Here is a 23,565-nt window from a genome sequence, read left to right as displayed (position 1 = left end):
ATGTTGTATATTACTGTCTGTAATTGGTTTGGAAATAATGTGATTTACCACTAAACCACTGAGATTTTGTTTTAAATTTGTAGTACATTACAACTTCCTTCAAGTAGGTTACATGTAACAATGAGCAAGGTAATACATTCACAATAAAAAATAATAGTGGAGAAAATACCCATTGGTATTACTCCAATGATGTTTAATTGATACTTGTCATTATCACCATCACTATCATCACCATCACTTCCTAGGAGATCTCGCGGCCATCGTTTCTTCAACCGGCTAGAAGGTTTCGAAGGGTTTTGTAAAAATTTACGGTAACAGGAACGGATATCATCTCGAACGAAATGAATCTGAAAGTCTGTATGTGTAGTGAGATTACATAAAATGGAGGATCTAGGATTTTTCGTAGGATTAAGGATTGGGCAGTTTGAAATCGGATGTTGGGATGCTTGACAACTGACATTTACTGATAAAGATCCACCCATTGCAATTCCATTCAATCGTTTATAATTTCTTTTTTCGAGGGTTCGCAACAGCTGATGTTATATCAATCCTCGGGGTGCCGGTGTGTTTGAAAAAAAGCCCATTTGTAAGTATGTCGGATTCGAATGCAGGGCTGCTGGATTCGAACCCGGGACCCTTACCATACAGTGAAGAGCGCCGTGTCAACCGGATTTTGCGCCCCGAGGATTTTGTTATTGTATAAGAAAAAATGTTTCTTACATTCAAATAAGGTTTTGCTTTTAATGTGGGTATGATTTTCAATTTTGACCAATCGGTTTTTTTATAATTTCATGTGATAAATTTATCATATATTTGGATACATAGATTGTATGTCAAAAGAAATTATAACTTGTGAATCATTTATATTAATATTCCTAATTTTTTATATCAATTCAATATTGTTTTTATATCATATTGGTTATTAAAGGTTATTAAGGTTATTATTATTTGTTTTAAATCATCAAGGGAATTATTTAAAAATTTGCTAAAAACACTCTCAATACGACAACCCAACCATGAAATTGACTACACCCAAAATACACTTTGAGACCGGAATATGATCTCAATAAAGATCGAAACGTTGGCAGAATAAAGAAAATATTTTTCTAAACCTTCATCACATAAGACCGCATCTCACGATCTTCAAATAATCGTTAGAAATAACGTTTCTAAGGGGGTGATTGTTTTACAAAGTTTAATTAGTCCATAAGTGCTGGGGGAATACCATGTGATAGGTCAATTGTCTTTTACTTTTGGAGTTATAAATTTATATTTTTGTAGTTTATCTACATATTTATGATATTTTGATTTTATTTCTTGTGTAGGGTCTGAACGTAGGAGTTCTGAATTTGTCTCTGTTATCTAAAATCTCTTCTATCATGTTTAGTAATGGTTCTAATATTTTAATAACATGATATATTTATATTTTAAAGCAACCACTGAATGCCGAAAATTAGGCAAAAATTATTTCTGGAACAGATCATTTACTGTTCGTGTAGAGGCAGATGAAGCTCGGCGCCTCGCCATGATCAAGCAGTTCACTGACGCAATTATAAAATTTTTGAGCGATTAATTAAACCAGGAACTATGAAAATTTGTTTAAAATTTAATAAATTTGTAGTAGTTTATAATTGAATGGAAATTCTTGTGTAAGTATTTTGATTAGGATTTTATATCTTTATAAGTTTTTAAGATAGTTTTTAGGTTATATATTTAATTGTTTAGGTTTAATTTTATTCAACTTCAATGTAAATGGCCAAGAAGGTTCATAAATTAAAAGTAAACTGAGCAAGTAGATGATTCTTCTGCTTGCCCGATTTTAAAGTATAACCGCGTTCCGAAAAGTTACCAACCAACTTATTTAATATAATAGATCTCGCCTCCCCTCGACTCTGGTAGAGAATGAAAAGTCGTCGGCGACCCAGTTTTTCGAGTGTCAAGCAGCCTAGTCCGACGGAAATGAAGTATCGCCCCCAACTTGCCGTATTGCGGCCGCGCTTTATTCCACGAACGGTTTGAGATTTGAGGAGCGGTGAAAAAGTTTTAATGCGCGCCAGCGTCTCATGGGGGCCTTTGGAATGAAACGTTTTAAAACGGCAATTTCGCGTGTCCCCAGCTGGGAAAGTAATTAATTTTTCACCCTTGCACGGCAATCGCCTTTGTCTCTACCAAACACAGGGCCAGTTGTCATTTTTTACCCGAAAGGAAAACCAACATTAATAACAATAAATTTACAGTTTTTTAGATTCACACAGGCATAAAACTAAATGAAAATACAAAGAAACACTTGCCGCTAGATTGTGGCTACGCTTAGAGGTTCCAGCGATATTGATATTGAATCACTATAAGACTATTTAATCCGAAACGTTTTTCAAACCTCTATTCTTTCACCTCTAATTACATGATCTTCATGTTTCAGCATACATTACATTTATATGCCTCCTATGTCTGCAGAGTCTTAAACCTTCCTAACAACCGCCTTCCTTGATTTGGTATGGTATGGTAGAAAGAATACTAGGAAGTTGGGTTTGCGTTCCCCAGGCACTGCAACCTTTTGGGTTTAATGTAAATTCCTAGTTCCTTAGTTTAGTGCAATAGATTCAATCCTTCTCCTTAGAAGTATCAGGTCACTGACTGTCGCTGCTGCAATTTGATTCGCTAAGTTTTTTCTATATGTTAGGTTAAATCTCCATTGAGCTGTTGCTTCACATCGAATATGAGTGGCTGTTTCCTCCTCCTCATAGGTTCCTCCGCTCAATAGGCTCTTTAGGTTTTAAACCAGTGTGTAGACTTATTTAGCTTATTTCTTTATTTATAAGCAATATTTACATTTATTTTACCAAACATTAACTTTTTAATTCTCTGAGCCACATCAGGAATGTAAGTAATTGACTTAAAGCCAATCGGAGTGTAAGTAGGTTCCACCTCAATATTTGACACCGGGAGATCACTAAATTTATTCATTTTCATCTTAAATTTGTTAATAAGGGACAATGGGTCTGTTATTAATTATTTAAACTATATTTACATTTTTTTCAGTGAACCTATGGTCACAAAGTCCTAAAACCCTGTTAATTAAATTATCAGCTCAATTTAACTTTATAGAAAATAAATGGGCTGAGTAAAAATCCGTATACCTACCGTTCTGACTAGGTTTCCTATACCAATCAGTGCCGGTGTTTTTGAAAAAAAAAAAAAAAACGTTTGTAAGTATATCGAGTTCTAATGCAGGGCCGCTGGATTCGAACCCAGGGCCTTCACCTTACAGTGATGAGCGCCGTGTCAATGCCTAAACGGTTGCGGCCACCAACGCCCTCTTATGAGCTTGTTATTATCTCTTTCAATAATCAGGTCTAAGTAAGGCAATTTTCCATCCTTCTCTATTTGGAACGTATCGAAGGTCAATCAACGAACATCATATATGAACATATTTACTTAATACATTATTTCTAGTTGTAAATATCAAATAAATGTAAAAGAAAAAAGTTTCAATTGATTCTTTTACCGTCAGAAGACCAGATCGACTGGTCAGGTATGGAGATGGGACGTCCCGGCATTAGCCACCTTTTCGTAATCCTCCAGACAGTCCTTATTTAAACTGCCGAAACATGTCTGACATAGAAAACCAACAAGAAGGATGTCCTGACTCAAGCAAGCTACAAATTACAAATTATTTTTCTTTCCCTTTATGGTCTGGTAAAAAGGCTACTAGGAAGCGGGGTTTGCCCTCCCCAGGCAATGCAGCCCGTCGACTAATTATCGAAGTATCAGGTCATTGACTGTCGCTGATGCAATTTGATTCCCTAAGTTTTTCCCATAAGTTAAGTTAAATCTCCAATGAGCTGTTGCTTCACATTCAAAGATGATATGGGTGGCTGTTTCCTCCTCGTCATTACATAATCTGCAAAAAGGATCATCGTTGTACGTACCCATGTTTTGTAGATGATTCCTCAGAAGCCAGTGACCGACAGGATAGTAATCCTACCAGGGCTAGCGAGGATTATTTTCATTTTTTCACACCATTTTCTTCTTTAAATAACCCCCAGCGTTCACATTTAGTACATTTTGCGAAGGAAGCCTGGAGCTACACGAAGAAACTAGTTTTTTCATCAATTATTAAATATTTATTATATAGACTAACAGGCAAAAAAATTCCACCCGCTTATAATGTACTTTTTTTTGTATATACTTTTATGTATTAATCAAAGTTTCATGTTTTTTAACTCTAATAATTAATTCTTTGTCTAAAAAAGTAAAAAAAAAAAAATAAATTGCTAAGGAAACTGAAAAAAAAAAAGACGGACAGATAAAATTTGGTTTTAGATTTTTAATTAATATTTCTATATCGCGGATTTTCTCCTCTTGTCTTAATTACATTTTGAAGACGCCTCTGCATACTTTCTACCAATCTGGAAATGTCTCTATGCTGGAAAGCCCAATTTTCACGAAGAATCCTTTCAAGATCGTGGAGCGTATCAGAAAGTTATGGATGTGCTCACAATCGTTTTTTGAGGTTATGCAATAAATTTTCGATGGGGTTCAATTCTGGAGAATGGGCTGGCCAGGCTAAGACCCTGATGTTATGCTGTTGATGGTATGTTTTTACTATGCGAGCGACATATGGTCGGGCATTATCGTGCATTACAATAGGATTGTCGCTTCCTTGTCGCTATCCTAACGTCCATCGAGGTTAGGCAACGATTGAAGTTCCAAATTTCATCCGTAGCGAGTGTATATGAGACACGATGGACATTTCTTTATTCGTATATATGTAACACACACACACACACACACACACACATTAGTATAAATTTAAAACCAAAATCAGCAATAACAAACAAACACCAAAATAGGTAAATCGGTAAATATGCTAATTCTGCGATATTTAATATTTACAAATAATTAACAGTCTTTTATATAGCGCTTCTAAGTTTGTTTATAAATAATTGACTAAGAAAAGCATCAGCTAAATTTTAAAATACAGATGAAAGTTTCTTACAGAAGTTAGACTTTTTTATACCCCGTTATAAAACAAATGAATAATTAAATCATTTCAACTCTAAATAAACAAGTCATATTTGTTTATATAGAACAAAGAAATCATTTAATAAATAAATTAGAAGTTTGGATTTTATCATTTTATCGCCAACAAGAGAGATAAATTTCAAATTAACATAAGAAATTTACCAAGGAATTAACTAGGATCAAAGTAGCTTTTTTACCCCGCTTAAATGTTAATCCCTTAAGCATAGCGCGAATGTAAAAGCATCGTTAAAGCATCACTAATGACTCGAATCGATCTTCTGGAGGACACTCAAGAGAAACTGGAAGGGAATTGGGACGAGGGCGAACCCGGTTGAGCAGCCCGGGCGACCCTTGACAACCCGGACATCCGTGACCTTGTCAATTAGGACGTCCAGGGCGGTGTTTCCAGCCTTTTCACGGAAAACTAATAAAACGGTATGCTGTATACTGGCGAGCCTTGAACTCTCTGCGGTCACGGGTCGTATATCATCCGGCATTGTTAGAATTAGAATGAACCGAGGGTCTTTTGTTGTACACAGAAAATACCCATATACGCGTTGTAGAGAAATTCCCTTTAATTCAAAATTCCTTCTTTTTTTGCATTTGTGACACAGTTTTATGATCATCTGTTGATATACTTTTAAGTAGACCAGGGCGTGTTTAAAGAACGAAAATATTTTAAATGTAGTCTATATCAAAAATGGCCTGAAATCTGACCTCACATCAGACTTGGTTAACTCTTTAATAATTTACAACATTTTTTTATAAAACCAAATTGTTTTAATGGACTTGTATACTGAACGGTAAAAACTGGGCACTTGTATTTTGTTGTTCATTTAAAACAAAATGCATTTTTTACGTTATATTAATTAAAGCATATTATGATGTCTAACCCGTCTCTTTACCATGTTCCACAAGTGTTCTGCAGGGTGTCCTTCTTAGATGGCCCGGCTGAATTTCTGTTGAACCAATAACGTCATAAAAAAAAAGTTCAATATTTTTTGTTTTTTAGTCTAGTTTCAAATTTGTACCTCTTTTTGGAGAAAAATTTTGAAAAGTTTACCTGAGGCCCAGTTCAGCATCAAAATTTCAAATACGACCCTACACATCCTGATATATCATTTTAAAAGGTTTTAAGGTTAAAAGAACTCAATCAATTAACTAAGAAATCAACCAGTTAATTCACTAGACCAGTTCGCTCTGAAAAAGGTAAAATTGAACTGAATTTCTTTCTTTTTAACCTAAAGTGTGTAATTAGTAACACTCTATAAAGGTAAAGAAGAAGTTATTTGTTGTGTTTGCGTTTTAGGCCAATTATTGTTTTTTCTACCTAGTTATTATAGAAAATAATCACATAAATACAAGTTTGAGTATATAACCATTAAAAAAAGTTATTTTGTCATTAAATTGATGTAGTTAATTAGAGAAACTTACAGAGCATAACATACTGTTGACAAAATATTATGACACAGAAAATTCAACACACATAACAAACAAAACGGTCATAGTTTAATTTTAAGTAAATTTTTTATTAATTATTCAATAATCATTCATTTTTAATTGTAAAAACCTATTGCGAGCAATTGTACGATCCAATTATTATTTAATCGAGAAGAAATGAGCTTGACTTTTTAAAGAGAATATCACGAGGAAATGGATTTAATATTGATCAAAATTGAAGTGTAAAATTGTGAAGTTAAACTTTTCCCCATGGCATTATCCAAATCTATCAAAACTTTATGGACAAACAACAGCTAGACAGGTTAACCAGAAAAAATTTACGTTCGATGATTTGCTTATTCAGTTAAACTTTAATACTCTTCAGATAAAATAAGTTAATATATGTTGTAACATAACTTCATTTGTTTAGTTCTACTACTGCATATGAATTATACACAACGAGTAGATTAGATTTAATGTATACTCAATTCTTTTGTGAATTAATTTTTCGAATAATTTACAAGGAAGTTGTAACAAATTAATACTTACCCATCAGGTAAGATGATGGGATGTTTAAAATTTTATTTTGCATTGGGATCATTTTAGTATCTTTAACATTTTTGTTGTATGGTAGTAGTCCTTAATTGCATTAAATATGGAAGTCAGATATACATCTTTTGGGAAGTTCTTGGAGAACTTCATCTGTTATCAAGTCATGGCCAGGTGATTTTTTAGGAAACTGTCGTATTTCTCATGCTAGTTTTTTTGGAGTAAATGGTTTAGGTGACAGATCCAGGAAAAAGGAATTGTGACATAAATGAATTGGATATATATTTATCTGAGAGATATTCCGCAAATATTTGGAACTTTTCTTTAACAGAAATGATCAATCAAATTTCATCATCCTTCCTCAGAGGTACGTTTTGCACTACTCCAAGAGCCTCCCATCCTCTGTTCACAAGCTTTTTAAATATGTTTCGTATGATAGCAGTAAGTTAATATAAAAAAAATTGTTTGTAAATAAAGAATTCCAATTAACTATTCTTTTCAACTAAGGTTTTTGGTTGAGATGAATAATTAGTGTCACGAGCGGGATTAGAACCCACGATCTTCAGTTTAATATGGTCAATTATGACCACTAAACAAATATAAAAAAAAGAATGCTCTCTTAATACATTTTGAGCTACGGATTATTTTTTGCAATAAAAACTGGCTTAATGTTTCGGTGTTTTTCATTTTTGAGAATAACAGGGTTGTTAGCAGATACTAAAAGAAAAATATGTTGATCCAGCTGAAAAGTTTCCCCCTAGTTTTATGTTATCCCCTAACCATTTGAAGAACTATTCGACCTTTCGGTAAACACTAGCCCAACCCTAAAATGTTCTATTTTTTCCAAACAGTTCCCAGGTGCGCTGTCAAACCGACAACGGATAGAAACGGTAGTTTTAAAATAGAAAAAAAAAACTCGAGCGGCTTGAAGAGTGTTAATGGCAGTAATAAGTCGGTTTTTCCTTTTTGTTTCTCTTAAGAAAGGGAAAAGTAACCGCTCCATAAAACGGACCCATATCTTCTTGAATGCCTTGGCTACATCTACAAGGTTTACGCCCTCGTCTAAACTGCCGCCCCCGGCCGCTAAAGGAAAACCGAGCCCATCACTTTTATAGAGCCACTAGCTAACGACCCCAGATCCTAATGCATCCCGTTATTGTTGCCGATCCCAGACACCCTTGCTATTTTAAATTTTCAACAGCTTTAAGAGAAATTTCAACCTTTTAGGAAATGGCACACTGATATGCAAATATAATAGATATAGTGTATTTCAGTAAACTATATTTTACAGAAAGTATAGGAGGAATATGGAGTATTTTGGGGTGAAAGTTTGACGTCTGGAGAGTAAAAGAAAATTTTAAACGAGAATGGAGTGGGTTTGACCAGGCCGCGAAGAATAGTTAAGTTCTCTGGAGGAATGAATGACCAGTCTTTTATGTTTGTATCAAGTGTGTAATTTATTAGCGTGAAAGGAAGGGGTAACTAACCACTAGTAACTGAATCCGGAAATAATTAACTTAATTGAGGGTCGATGGGGTATTCAATATGGCATCTTACACTGTGCATTCACGCATTCACTCTCAACACAATTAAGGTAGAGGGTTAGTGAAACCCACTTCCTAAAAGAATTGATAGAGAGGAACAACATACTCGATGCCGCGCTCATGCACGATTCTCATTCTTACACGCCCTTTATACAGAACCCACTCAGAAAGAGATTGGAACAAATCTAAAAATATAGCTTTCTCCAGGAAGACGAAGTATCTAGGTAAGACACTAGATCAGATGATCATTTGAATAAGACACATAGACAAAACAATACCAAAATCGAAACTCATAACAAAAGCGGGCCAATGAATTTATAAAATCGAAAAGTAGCCTGCTAGCAACCCTGTACAACAATGATATGATGGCCGAAAGCTTAAAAACGCACAATCAGTTACAAAAATTGGTATGTCTCAGCATTCTAAGGATAAATGGATACTTGCACAACTGAAACAATTTGAATTGAAATTATGTTTTGTTTCTTTTAGATGGTCCTTGAATTCCGAAAAATTGTTCGACTTAGGCAAATGTTCTTTTAGTCTCGTTTTTATTTCTCTACCGCTTTGACCTATATATTTAATATTACAGTCATTACAATTTCAATTTTTTTATTCTTTTAACTAGCAACCTATCAATAAATATTTCTAGATACCCGTTGTTTTTTGCTATGGTTTTAATAGTTTCTAATTCTTTTTTATAGTTAGCAGGAGTTAGTGGAAGTTTTAACATACGGTCTATGAGCCAAATGAAACCAACAGCCTTTTGAGACCATGGGTGGGAAGAATCCGCTGGAATCATAGTGTCTCTAGTCGTGGGTTTTCTATATACATCTATTTCTATTAGGTTGTTTATTATGGACAATTTTAGGTCTAAAAAGTTCAAACAAGCATCTTTGTTAATTTCAAATGTACCTTCCCATGTCCGTTGAGACTTTATAGGAAGTTGTGAAGATTGTTTCCGGGATCATGTAATCAGTACCCATTTCTAATAATGGGTGTCTGATTTTGTTGATTATGGTTGTATGCCCGAAATGTTTAGTTCCTTTCCAATTTAATTGTTTCTAGAGCCTAAATGAGCTTTTCCTAGCCTCTCCTTGTATAACTTATGATGAAAGGACCCTCACCGAGACTGGCAAAAACACTGCTGCAATTGGAGAGGGCCAAACCCAGAGGAGTGGTAGGACTACTAACCGGTCACTGGTATCTGAGAAAACAACTACACAACATGGGTATATATAGCGATGACCTCATTTGCAGATTATGTAATGAGGAGGAGGAAACAGCCACTCATATCATCTTCGAATGCGAAGCAACAGCTAAATGGAGGTTTAATCTAACGTACGGAAAAGACTTAGGGAATCAAATTGCAGCAGCAACAGTCAATGACCTGATACTTCTAAGAAGAAGGATTGAATCTATTAACTAAGGAACTAGGAAGGTACAATAAGCCAGAAGGCTGCAGTGCCTGGGGAATACAAACCCCGCTTCCTAGTATCCTTTCCACCATACCATACCATACCTCATTACATAATCTGCAAATGGGATCATCGCTGTATATACCCATGTTGTGTAGATGTTTTCTCAAATACCAGTGACCGGTTAGTAGCCCTACCACTCCTCTGAGTTTGGCCCTCTCCAATTGCAGAAGTGTTTTTGTCAGTCTCGGTGAGGGTTGTTTCATCATAAGTTTACTATGTCTAGCACCGCTAGAGTTTATCCACTTCTCCTTTGGTTTTGCTTGGATCCATTCTGCGATGGAGGATTCTACATTTGTTTTTGTTATCCCAAGAATAGGTTCGGGGCCTATGTATGGTCTTGCAGATCCTCCTCTGGCCAGTCTGTCTGCTTTCTCGTTACCCAAAATTCCCCTGTGCCCTGGCACTCATGATATCATCAGGTTGTTGTGTTTCCCCAGGTTTTGGAGATTTTGGATGAATTCACTTACTTGTTTTGATGTGATTCTTTTACGTGCTAATGCTTTAATAGCTGCTTGGCTGTCTGATCTTATGAGGATTTTTTTGCCAGTGTAACCTCTTTTAAGATTTTCCAGGGCACAAGCATTGATGGCATGTATTTCCGCTTGAAAGACCGAAGTGTACTTCTCTAATGAGTTTGATTGCTCATGTTTTGGGCTTGTACAGAAAACGCCTGATCCGATTCCTTCGTTTGTTTTGGAGCCATCTGTGTACCATATCATTGTATCTGATGCTCTCTTGTGTTCTTCCTTTCCTTTATAGTCCGTTGAGACTTTATAAGTAGGTGTGAAGGATCATGTAGTCAGGCCCCCTTTCTAATAATTTGTGTATGATTTTGTTGATTATGGTTGTATGTCCGAATTGTTTAGTTCCTTTCCAATTTAATTGTTTCTGTTGCCTAAGTGAGCTTTTGCTAGCCTCTCCTTGTACGAATATTTCCAGTGGAGGTAGGTTTAGCAAAGTTTCTAATGCATTTGTAGGGGTTGTTCTCATCGCCCCTGTGATTCATAGGTTTGCTAGTCTTTGTATGCTGCCTAATGTTTGGGTAGCTACTTTTTATTGAGCTTTGTTCCACCAGATTAGTTATCCATAGGTTATTCTGGGTCTTATTACTGCCGTGTGTAGCCAATAGGCCATTTTCGGTTTTAGTCCTCAAGATTTGCCTAAGGTCCTTTCTTGTGGTCATTAGCGACCTTTTGCTATAGTATGTTGCAGGTGAGGATTCCAGGTTAATTTGTCATCAAAGATTATTCCTAGATATTTGACCTCATTTTTTATAGCAGGATTTCGTTATAGAAGCGTAATCCTTGATTTCTATATTTCTTTTCTTGGTGAAAGCAATTAAGGTGGTTTTTGAGGGGTTTACTTTAAGTGCCCGTTTTAAACACCTTTGTTCCACCAAGTTTAGTGCTCTTTGGGTGAGCTCTTTTAATCTGGAATCGATTTTTCCCCTGACTAGTATGACAATGTCATCTGCATAGCCTTGGGTGTAAATTCCACTTTCATTTAGTTTGCATATGGGGTCGTACACTACCACATTCCGCAGCAGAGGCGAGAGTATTCCTCCTTGCGGACATCCCCTCGCTACTTTTTCGTGGAACATGGAGGCCTGCAGTTTGCTGCTTTTTACGTTGATTCTATCCATCTACAGCTGGTTTCCTCTGTTCCTCACTGTTTGAGTGATGTAACCATTGCTTCGAAAGTAGTGTTGTCAAATGCTCCTTCAATGTCCAAGAAGTTCCCAATGCTCTTGCTTGGTTGTTCAGTGAAACCTCTATTTGTATCGTTAGTTGATGTAGTGCTGATTCACACGATTTTTCTTTCTGATAGACATGTTGATATTTATGAAGGGGTTTTTATTTTAAAGAACTGCCCTTTATATGTTTTTCAACTAGCCTTTCAAGTGTTTTGAGTAGAAAGGATGTTAGACTAATCGGTCTATACGATTTTGCGTCTGTGTAGTTGTTCCGAGCCACGTTAGGAATGAAAACTACTTTTACAGTTCTCCATATGCTTGGGATGTATCCTATTGCTAGGCAGCTTCTGTACATTTCTACAAATAGGGGGATTAGTATAGTTTTCACTTTTGTAGTAGTACTGGGTCTTTCCCGTCTAGTCCTGAAGATTTGAATGGGCTAAAGTTATCTATAGCCCATTCAATCTTATCATAGGTAATTACTGTTTTGGCTATTTGCCAATCTTCCCTTCTGGCTTTGTGGCCTTTGGCGGGTTCAGCGCTCTCCTTTGTCTGTAACCCCGCAGTACAGATGGTTATGCACCCTCCCCCGTCTGTGCAGACAGGATCTGGTACCCTAATCCTCGTGTGGCTCTGATAAGGCACCCGCCACCCATGCATACCCGAGTATAGCTTGTGCTTTAGAGAGGTTGCCACGCCATCTGGGCTGAACCTTTATTTTCTGCCCAGACACCCCCCTTGTAACCAATGGTTGGGAGGGTTCACAGGAAAGAGAGAAGGAACCTGGATTGAGAAAGGGACGTGGATGAGGACTCGAGGTGCCCCTTTGCAGGGTCCCGAGCTTTAACCACATTATACCACCCGTCGTCGCTGTAGTTCCACATTGAATACGCTACAACTCCCTGGGTGGATACCTGACAGGACACTACCACTTAAGATAGAACATTCACCGTGTAGGAGAACAGACAGAAGAAACACTGTGCAGATACTGCCAGGAAGAGGAGAGACCCCAGAACACATTTTATTTTTCTGTGAAGGTCTATGTAGGTGCAGGTTCTTGCAACTAGGACAGGAAAAGTCGCAGGAAAGATTCTACACTAAGAAGCCGCTGGCAAGGATATTGAGGTTGATTAAAAACCTGCAGCTGACCAGAGATTTATAAAAAACAAGGGAGCACAATAGATCTACTCAAGTTGAGGTTCGAAGGGCCTTATGGCCGCCTCTTTTTTCCATATCTCGATCGGTTATATTTATATACCGAGAATGGTGTACGAAAGTGCAAAAAGACTTTCGGGAAAATAAAATAAAGTTAAATAAAGCGTAATGCAATGCTTCTATTAACAGAAAACAGCTTATTCATTTCACTGAGGGTTTTGATTCGATCCTTAAAAAGGGCGGTTTTTCCCATCACTAGTTTGTAGGAAAACGCAGCGACGAAAGACAGACCAAAACGATGGGCAATACAAAATTATAACGTTATTATTGTTTATAAAATTTTTAAAAATTCATTAGATTTCGTGGTCCGATTGACCAAATTACTTTCTTTCAATTAATTATTCTTTTTATATGAGGTTTTGGTTGAAATGAAAAAGTTAGTGTCACGACCGGGATTCGAACCCACGACCTTCGGCTCAATACGCCGCTGCTCTAGCGTTACGATAACCCAAATGGTTAAAGCAGCGGCGTATTGAGATGAAGGTCGTGGGTTGGAATCCCGCTCGTGACGCTAACTTTTTCATTGATTCATAGGGGTTTTATATTTGGTTGTAATGGTCGAGGTGTGCTAGAACTATGCTGGAAAAGAGGCTCTTTTAACACAAATAAATGGAATGTACAATAATTTTTTAAGCCAGGGTAAAATTTTATCGGAAGAAAGACGCAGACAGTTGTCACGGAAATTTAATTAGCTTAAAAAACAGGAAGGTCTTATGATGGTAAAGTGGTAAATTTATGGCTGGTTGTTATTTGTAGAAGGGACAATAACACTTTGCCCGAGTGTTAAATTATGTTGAAAATGAGACACCATTACGGATAGCCCGCAAAGTCCCTGCAAACACGAGGGTTTTATTTACCCATGGAAGTTTAGAGACACGGTCAATTAGAGGTGGTCGAGTGTCCCGGGCGGTAAGGTAAACAAAGCCCTCTTCACTTTGCAAACATTTTCCAACGAAAGGGATATCAGCCTAGGAATCGATAGTAGGAGGAGTTGCATTGTAATAAATGACCACCCTGCCAACGACGTCGAGTGAACTCGAGGAAGAATCCTGCGAAGTGGCAAGATTTAATGATCATCAGCACTTTACTCTCGTGGGTTTCACTTTTCCCCTGCTTTTGACACATAGGGTATCGCTTTTGCTAATGGGAAACCGTAAATTGAAACATAAAACCAACTTGAATAAGTTGTAAAGATTTATCATCACTTATGCTTATGTACATTTAAAGTTTAAAATAAAAATTTATTCTAATATTTAATTATTTAAATTTCACATAAGTGGCTGATGAAAATAATAGGCAATCATGGAGGATAAGCTTTTAACGGTTGTCAATTGGAACGAAAAAAGTGGCAAGTTTCTTTTTATTTACTTTTTACACTCGCTTCATTTTCTTTTATAGGGCTTTTAACCTGGCTTTCCTCCTCTTCGAAACCAATTAGCAAAATAATTTAGACAGCATCAACCTCTCCATGATTGCCCAATTAGGGATATATTGCTTCTCCTTCCAGTCGATAAACCGGCGCTCTGGCTCCAGGCCATATCCTACCTTCTGAGAGGAGAAACAATAAACTCTTTCATTTCTCCTTCCTTATTATTAAAGAAGATGGAGGATCGTGGAAAATAAAAAGGAAGCCGGGAATGGAGCCAACTCACGGCCCGAAAGGAAATGTTACACCAGCGTACAAAATGGAGTGCTTTTGGAATTTATTAACTGAAAAAAGGAGAAGGTGACTTGTCTATTTGTACTATTTTCTCCGTTACATTACTGTTAACTGAAATGAAAAATTTTATACGGGAGCGTTGTTCAGATTATTTATTAACCATTGTTCGGCCGGCTTTCAAAAGCCGATTTGTACTGGAAGACGAAATCTCAAGACTTTCAATCGATTTGTGCGGCACCACACATCACCAATTATGTATTGTGACTAATTTTCTCCATATTTATTTTCTTTAACAATAACATTAACATTAACTTAAACATAAACTGTTCAAAAATGAATAGCGATATTGCCAATTTTTTGGTATTTACTTTCCCTAGCATTTTTAAAATTAATTGAGAGATTTTGAGAAATAACAAAAAAAGGTTTTAATTCAATATTTTTTTTATTGGACACAGTTTTTTTAAAAATTAATGCCCTGTATAATGTCTTCTGTTATCTAAAACCTCTGCGCACCTGTTAGCCATATTGTTAATAAGGAGCGCACTAATGTCATAAGGAATTTCACTCCATAGATGTTGGAAAGCTGCGCTCAGTCGTTGCAGGTGGACTGGCTGTGGTTGGTGTTGGAAAAGCCTTCTCTGCAACGCATCCCACATATGCTCAATGGGTTGAGGTGTGATACAACCAGGGAAAGGGCAGAGGTAAAATTCCCTGGTTTTTGGGAAACTCTGCCTCTTTGAGGTCTGGAATTGTCATCCAGAATCTGCCAATGATATCCCCGGTTTGAGGGATGTATTCCTCGATAATTTCTTGGTCATAACAGACTACGGTGAGGTCCTTTCAACTATATAGTCCAGTTCGTCCTCCAGCACAAACCATTACATCTACTTCCCCAAACTGCACCGGATGGGGAAGCATCCGCTGTTCTCGGTAGACTCTTCAGCGCCTGCTATCACTATTCGACTGAAACGCATTCATCAGTAAACATAACAGCAATCCAATTGATGTTCTCTTCTAGGCGCTTGCAGCACCATATTCTCCTGGGTTGATGGTGGTGGGCTGTTGCTGCAGGTCGTCTCAAATGGACATACGATGTGAGGCAATATCGCACAGACGAATACGAATTGTTTGTGTTGATAAAGGCCTTGCCAAACCATCTTGTACTTCATTTAGGATTTGGCAGGCACTGTGGAAATGGTTCCGTCTTGCAGCAATGACATTATGTCTGTCGTTCCTTAGCGTCGTAATGCGTTGAGATCCACTATCAGGCCTCCTATTGGCACTTCCAGTCCCTCAGAATCGGGCAAAAGTCCGGGAGACCAAGCTCTGAGAAACATCAACTGCCTCTGCGATATCCACTTGACGTTGATTTCGATGACTCATTATCATAATAATATTGCACACTTCTGCGTCAAGATGATGTCTTTCCATGGTTGAAGAGAATTCAGCTAGATTAAAATGGGGAAAAGACAAGAAAAGATGTTATTTACAAAATGAGTAATGTGTTTCTTAGTGACCTGTTGTTTCATAATTTGTTGAAGTCGTGAGAGTGGTCAAGAATGAGGTAGTTTAGAAAAAGACCTTTTTCGTTTTTTTGCTGAAGTTTCGACCTATATTCGGGTCCCGAATAAATGTGGAAACGTCGGCAAAAAAATAAAAAAGGTGTTTTTCTAAAATACCTCATTCTTGACCGCACCTCACGACTTCAACAAAAAATGATTAATCTTCGTGTGTATTATTCTTGAGTAAATCCGTTGTTAAACCGGAGGTTTAAAATTTGTTTTATTTTATACAACTAACAAGAATATATCGGTTAATTTAATTAAAAATTAATAGATAAGGAAAACAAATACTAATATACCCATTGATATTTGAGCAGTTATTCAACTAATGTTTGAAAAAAAGTCAATCTCATCAGAAACCATAATTTCAAGTGTCATAATTCTAGAAATATTAGTTTTTTGTAGGTACACTGAGAGGCAAAAAACCTCTTAGACTATCCTTCATTGATTAGCTTACAACATTGTTTGGTCATTTTAAAGGATTATAGGTAAATAAAACACACATAAAACCTCCCCTTTGTGTAATCTATTAGGTGTCGCGGTCCGATTGACCAAACAAATTCTTTTCGATTAATTAATCTTTATTTCAGGTTTTGGTTGAGATGAAAGTCCCTGTCACGAGCGGGATTCGAACCCACGACCTTCGGCTAAATACGGCGCTGCTCTACCACTTGAGCTATCGTGACTTGGATCCATTCGGACACCAACTTCCCATCTCAACCCCACGTTTTGAATTTTCCGTCCTTTTCACCGTTTTTAAACGTTTTTACAATTTCAAATTAACCTGTTTTATAAATAATTAGAAAGGACCTTAGGAGTTAGTATGAAACATATGCATGTAATGCAAAATTCCTAATGTTAGGGAGTTTTTTAAAATATAAAACAATACTATGCTATTACAAATCAATATGAAAATTAATTAACATAAAATTGAATAAAATTAAATATAAAAATAAAAGATATCCTTTAATTTCCGAATTAACAAAATATAAAAAGGGTTCTTATATAAATGCCACATGAAAATTGATTACAATTAAAATTAAAATTCACTAAAAATGAAATGTAAAAAATCTATTATAACATTTTTCCGCTCAATTAACTCTTATTAACTTCGAATCAACCCTTTTAAACTCCAAATTAACCTTTTATCAATTTCAAATAAACCCTTTTTAATTTCAAATACACGTTTTTAATTTCAAATTAATTCTTTTTAACGTGAAATTGACGGTTTTTTAAATTCAAACTGAACACTTTTTACCTTCAAATTAATCTATTTCATTTTTAAATTATCCTTTTTAATTTATAATTAACCTTATTTAATTTCAAATAAACCATTTCTTTAAAGCGTTAAAAACACTTATAAAATTGGGTGAATAAGTAGTAAGAGCCAAATTTTTTAAATCTCGAATTGATTCTACAAAAAAATTTTATTTCTTTTTTTAAGTATATATTTTTTACTCTTCATTGTAATTAATTTTTCCATGTCCTCCCGGCCCAATTATTTTATAACTGCTTATATTTCTTACAACATACTAAGTTTTTTTATTGTTGTAAAAAAAGGGTTAATTTAAAAACAAACTAAAAGGCCTAATTTGAATTTAAAAGTGTTAATTTGACATTAAAGAAACATTAATTTTCAGTTGAAAAGGATTAATTTTAATTTTAAAAAAGTTCATTTGAAATTAAAAAGGCATAATTTGAAATTAATAAGTGTTAATTTAAAGTTAGCAAGAGTTCATTTTAAATTTAGAAAAGGCTAATTTCAAGTTAAGAAATGTTGATTTGATGTTAAGAAGTGTTAGTTTGGAATTAAAAACTTTAATGTGATGGAAAAAGCTATATATTATTGTATTAAATACATGGCTGGTTTTCTCGAGCTGAATTGTTCTTCAAATCCCAAGACTCTGTTGATTTGAGAGCTAAAACACAGCCAATTATTTAAAAATGACTATAATTTTTCAATATTTATATTCTTTAACGCCAAATGGATATTGCGCAGAGGGATTTATTCAATGTACATACCTTTCAATTTATACTGTGCGGAAATGGTCCAAGGGATGATTCCGGCGAAAGTGCAAATGCGTAAAACTACCTTCGACAGATAATGGGCCGGATTTACATCTGGCTTTGGAGTTAATTTGGAAAGAGACGAGCCCTGGAAGGAGTCACGTACTAAGCGGCAGGAGTAAATCGACTACCCTTCCGGAAGACCCTCGGCCATGTTTGATTATTTACAATGCCTTCCGGATTGTCACCCCTATAGTAAAGACGAATAACGTTTTAAATTCCCTAGCAATTTAATTTATAATTCTGCTCATTGCTGCGTTTTATGTGTTAACAATTATTTTCCCTGGTTAAGATAAAACGTCTCTTTTGGTGTATAAGTGTAAAGACTGGTCAAATTGAAAGGTGAGCTGAAATGCCCGGTGCAAACAAATAAGCGCGAGGGTGAATTCCGACTGAAGGGCCGAGGGATGGGATAGTTGATGTCTTTGCAAACAAGCGAATGTTTAGACACGAAATTGGGGTGGGCGTAACACGGCCGCTGCCGACCGCACAACGAGGGTAAACGGTGCCCGGGTCAGACCTTTCCAAATAGGTGTTTACTTAATCCAATGTCAACCCTGAACGCTAAGCCCTGTTCTCGTGTAAAGTTCTCGTTATTGTCTGAAACAACCTCCAAACGGTTCTCTAAGCCGTTGGAACTAGTATTTCACCGTTATCAGACCCGACAGCGGGATCCGCTTCTATGTAATATATGTCCTTGGAAGTCTTACATTTCCCTAATGTGGGGTTTCTCACTTTAATTCAAACCAGTTTACAGAGGATTTAAACTCCTTTCAACATTTTCCTTGTTCTTTCAACGAATTTAAATACTTTTCTGGACATTTCCACAAACTAATGTGTCAGAAAGTCTCCACGTTAACAGGAGAAGGATACCCCGGCAAGAAAACAAAATGCTAGAAATTGCATAAATTTGATTAAACTTCTGATCACCCAAGCGGTTCTTTGTTCTTTAAACGATGCCAACGACTAAAAGAATATTTTCTGACATCTCATATACTAAAAGTACTTAAATTAAAGACCTCATTTTTTCGCCTACTCAATACTCAATGCACACACAGACACATCTTTTTCTTCTTCTTCTTCAGGTGCCATGTTCTCGTAGAACATTGGCGATCAGTAGCCTGAACTGGTTTCGATCCAAAGCTATTATAAATAGATCAGCTGTGTTCACTGCGGACCATTGGCTTAAGTTCTTAAGCCAGAATATTCTTCTACGTCCTGGGCCACGCTTCCCATTTTTTCCTTGAAGGATAACCTGCAGCAGATGATATTTCTCATTGCGCATTATGTGTCCAAAATATTTTAATTTTCTTTTCTATATGGTATTGAGGATTTCTAGCTTTTAATTCATGCGCTGTAATACAGCCACATTAGTGATTCTAGCTGTCCAAGGTATCTTCAGAATTCGTCTGTATGTCCACATTTGGAATGTTTCCAACTTCCGCCATAATGTGTCTGTAAGGGTTCAAGTTTGAACCCCATAGAGAAGTATACTGAATACATAGGATTGAAGTATTCGGGTACGAAGCCAGATAGATCAAGACTTTCCTAATTTTCTGAAAGGAATTTCTAGCTTGCTCAATTCTACAACGGATTTCGCATGCAGGGTTCGTATTCGCATCCTTACATAGCACCCCAAATTATTATAAGATGATACTCTCTTAATTATCTCACTGCCACTCTTGAGAAGGTTCTGTGAACCATTTTGTGTTTTACTGATATCCATCCAATTTGTCTTCTTCACATTAAGTCGTCCCATGGAACTGCTTTCTGTAGCAACAGAATCCAACAATCCTTGCAAATCTGCCAGACTTGTTGCAAGCAGGACAATGTTTATGTTTATTAAATATTTTTATATTCAATCACAGTATTTCTACTCAGTCAAAGTGTTTGTTTTCTGATTTCTATCTTTTAATTCATGCGCTGTAATACAGCCACATTAGTGACTGTAGTTGTCCAAGGTATCTTCAGAATTCGTCTGTATGTCCACATTTGGAATGTTTACAGCTTCCGCCATGTGGACCATGGCCAAACTCAAACCAAAAAGTAAGCTAGAGAGTCATTGAAAATGAAAGGGTTATTTTTGTATGTAAGATACATAGCAAATGTCGTCATGTCTCCATCATGTCGTAACATAAATTTCGATTAATTGTTTCTTTAAATCAGTCTAAATTGAATTATAATAAACAAATTTACGTTAATGATCAATAAAAATATATTAGAGTGGAATTTACAAAAGTGGTACTCAAAAAGAGTTTGATTTTCCGGGAAGTTGACTTTTAAAAATAGCCCAATCTCAGGGGAAAACAGCCTTTCAAATAGATTTCATTTGGCGTTAAAGGGGTGCCCATTGTCGCAAACTCGTTGAATGCGGGCTGGTTAGGGGTGCAAGCGGCTGCGATACGAGTTTAGTAGGTGACATTTGTCAGAGGGAGCGGAACAGAATCTAGAAGTTCCGCGTCTCTATTAGGCCCGACGACCTCCCATCCATTTCTCGGGTAAAGTGTTCCCATTAAGGGGCCTTCCAGTTCATATCTCAAAACGTTCCATTTTCAACTTTGACGCGTCCAAATTCTCGTCAACCGAGGAACAAAATCGTAGGAATTGTAGTCGTTTGTATAGCCAGATGTTCAACCCTTTTCACGTGTTATTTTTCTTGAATTGTTTTTGTTCGCGATTCTTTTTAAGTCAAAGAATACCACTAAAAGCAGGAAATTCGTGCCGTTTAAGACTGTGATACTCGTTACGCGCCCGCATCTCTCGGAAGCGTTGCGTGTCTAGCATCATTCGAAGCCGTTTCCTTCTTTTAATGGCTCGTTCTTTCCACAGCTTTTAAAATCCCTTTAATAAAAATGAACTATAAAAAAAGTTATTTAAATTAACTAATATCTATTTTTTAATAAAAAAATTTAAAACAATTTAAATTTTACCCAATAATTTTAAATATTTTTTCAATTAATTAATCTTTATGAAAGGAATTGGTTGAGATAAAAAGCCAGTGTCACCAGCGGGATTCGAACCCACGACCTTTGGCTCAATACGCCCCTGCTCTAACCACTTCATCTATTGTGACTTCGATCCAGTTGGACCATGGGTCGAATCCCGTTCGTGACACTGGCGTTTTTATCAAAACCAATACCGTTCATAAAGATTAATTAATTGAAAAAAGTTATTTGGTCAATCGGACCACGAAATCTAATGGATTTAATTTGAAATATTATTGAAGGATTGTCACAACAGGGTTTTGTTTCTGTAGAGATTTGAAAAATGTAATACAAACGGATTCTGCAAAAAGCGTTCGTCAAATCTCAAACGAACTTTGTCGCAGTCAAGTGTGAATCGCCACTTCAACTTGAGGAAAGTGAAAAGAGCTTTTACACAAGTTCCAGGCTAGTTTACTTCTCTGTTAGCTGAATGTCGTCTGGAGACATGTCGTTTGGTCATCCAAGTTGTAAAGTGAAGATGGTTTATTCAAAATAGTCACGATAGACAGAGGATCCTTATTTACATGAAAACAAAGTCCATTTAAGAAAAAAAAACTTAATCTCAGTTTGTCTTAACTTAAAGCTTTGTAAAAGAAAACCAATATGAGTTTGTTTCAGAAACTCCTTTGACCTGTTTTCGTTACAGGTGGAGTTTTGCATAGGGGTAGTTTCGTTGAAAAGAATACGGACAGGATTTATGTGACGAGCCACCAATGTCTTTAACAGTTAGCCGGAAAAAAAATGTTATTCGGGCACTCCTTTTGTTTGTCAATCAATGAAACTCTAGACCAAATTCGCACAGGACTTTCGGGCCCAAAATGCAAGTCGGCGTGTTTAGCGTGCAGGGAGTTAATCTACTGGCTACTCGACTGAGGAATAATATAGACGGAGACATGATTTATGCATCGGGGGGTTAAACAAAAACAAAATTTACTTGGCGTTAACATAATTCAAACTTCGAGAGAATCAATCTTCTGACCACTATATGCTCCTGACCTTGCTTACTCATACCTCACCCGAAGCACGAAATATTCTATAAAAACATAGAGTAAGAACACAAGAACAAAAAATGACGGAAGAACCTGAACGTGCCGCGTTTATTTTTATTTATGTTTTGTTATTAACTATCCGCAAGTTCATTGCAACCGTTGTTTTGTTGTGAGTCTATGCTATTAAAATAATTATGTTTATCCTACTGTAGAGCTCTGAGGAAGGCTTAATAAAAAGCCGAAAGCTTAGCAAAAAATAGGACTACTTCATTTTTGACCAAATTCCTGATCCCAATCCTAAATTGTTAATAATTGCTGGCTGATAATTTTCTGTGTGATAAAACATAAAATACAAATCGGCGTGGATGATCCTGTAGAAAATCTTAAGAAGAATTAAGGAATCGGAGGTTAAACAAAAGCAAAATTTACTTGGCGTTAACACAAATCAAACTTGAGAGAATCAATCTTCTGACCACTATATGGGCCTGACCTTGCCCCCCTCATACCTCTTTCAAAGCTCGCGTGATTCAACGTGCAGAGAACATTTGGCATTTAACCTGTGATTTCCACCAACAGCTTCATGCATCTGGGCCTTGCTTAATTTTCCTGTCAACAGTTTTTTTATCATTTTCCTAGCTTTCTTTGCCCTCCAACCAGTAGAGCCCAGGTAACTTAGGGGGCCCCGGAAAAATTGTTGCGGGTATTATTTAAATAGTTGGAGGGGTTGGAAGAGGTAAATGGTCATTTTCTCAGTAACTACTGAACCATTTTTGATGAAATTACACACAAGTACAAGTATTACAAAGAAATTACAAGTACACATATTTCTCTATTATTATGCTCAAGTTTAACACGTGCTTTTTTTAAACTTTTTATATGAAAAAAATCTGCAGTTCGAAACTTTTGAACAAATTTTTCTAATGTTTAAGAATTTATTTCTTAAAATGAAATTGTTATTTTAGGAAAAGTTCTCACAGAAGTGTTTAAAGACCTTTTATGTTACCGAATAAAAAATTTGAAACGCACATCTTAAACGGGTTGGCACATTTTGTCCCTTTTGTATCAAAAAACCTTACTTTTTCAGGGGGCTGTTTTTCTGACATGGTTCCCCAAAAGAGATGTTTTTTCGTTATTTCGCTTTTCCTATCGATTCTACTACGATGAAACTTTCGGGAAGACAACTCTGCCTAAATGTGAACCTGTCTGCATTCTTTTAAATCTTTTCTTGGTTTTTCCCCGGTATTGTGAAAATGCCGCGAATAGAGATAGGCGTTTATAGAAAATGGCGCTGGGGAAATAGGGATTCTTAATTCAATATTTTTTTACTTAGCTCCTAGTGAACCAATTTTAAAAATTCTT

At 36.2% G+C, this 23,565-nt stretch overlaps 1 protein-coding gene across 1 annotated transcript in view; it reads right to left on the bottom strand.

The window, feature by feature from the left end:
* LOC112127381 overlaps nt 1-23,565 on the bottom strand; it is a 683,298-nt gene that overhangs the window by 265,807 nt on the left and 393,926 nt on the right. The gene's annotated exons all lie outside the window — the stretch shown is intronic.

Source organism: Cimex lectularius, unplaced genomic scaffold (assembly GCF_000648675.2).
Source record: "Cimex lectularius strain Harlan isolate CLEC.00 unplaced genomic scaffold, Clec_2.1 scaffold1, whole genome shotgun sequence".
NCBI lineage: Eukaryota > Metazoa > Arthropoda > Insecta > Hemiptera > Cimicidae > Cimex > Cimex lectularius.
This window is presented reverse-complemented; position numbering and strand designations above follow the sequence as displayed.